The sequence below is a fragment of the Bison bison genome, unplaced genomic scaffold (assembly GCF_000754665.1).
Source record: "Bison bison bison isolate TAMUID 2011002044 unplaced genomic scaffold, Bison_UMD1.0 scf7180017822727, whole genome shotgun sequence".
NCBI classification, from domain to species: Eukaryota; Metazoa; Chordata; class Mammalia; order Artiodactyla; family Bovidae; genus Bison; species Bison bison.
Genome location: NW_011469037.1, coordinates 1 through 616, shown reverse-complemented (window position 1 = coordinate 616; position 616 = coordinate 1). Strand labels below are relative to the sequence as shown.

At 48.9% G+C, this 616-nt stretch overlaps 1 non-coding gene across 1 annotated transcript; it reads left to right on the top strand.

Moving 5' to 3' along the window:
• Window positions 1-258: 258 nt before the first annotated feature.
• TRNAI-GAU lies at window positions 259-330 on the top strand. The gene has a single exon. It is a non-coding gene; the product is annotated as a tRNA-Ile (tRNA).
• The last annotated feature ends 286 nt before the right edge of the window (window positions 331-616 follow it).

Sequence of the window (616 nt, the reverse complement as noted above, 5' to 3'; positions counted from 1 at the left end):
TGGCTGGACAAATGCCACACTGAGGTGCATCATGATACTCAAGGTAAGACGAAACGTGTGGCGAGGGTCGCTGAATGGAATTTATCCATTGCGTCCAGGCATGCGCGACGCAGATTTCTTGAGTTCGCTCGGAGAGAACGTCGCGCTGCCCAGCGCAATGAACGACGGGCTCGACATGCACCAACACCAACACCTGCATCTGCAGCGAATTTGAAAGGGGAACTGAAATGAACGTGCAAATTCAACATACTCTTTCTCGCACGGATAGCACAACGGTGGTGCAAGCGCTTGATAAGCGCTCGGTTCCAGGTTCGAATCCTGGTTCGTGCATGGTGGCCGGTCGTCTAATCGGTAGGACAACAGACTTTGAATCTGTGAATCTTGGTTCGAACCCAAGCAGGCCAGTACCGTGTATGTCGTTTAGCGGTTAAGACAATCGGTTGTGATCCGATTAACACGGGTTCGAGTCCCGTCGTACACTCCAAAGTTTTTTGCTGTTGAGGAGGAGCCGAGCTCCTCCCGCAGAACAAAAAAAGTGGAATTGAATCAAGAGAATTTTTGAAAAGAAGGTTGCAAAATTTAGATGCTTTCGCTGTTACAGATTCAAAATTATCTC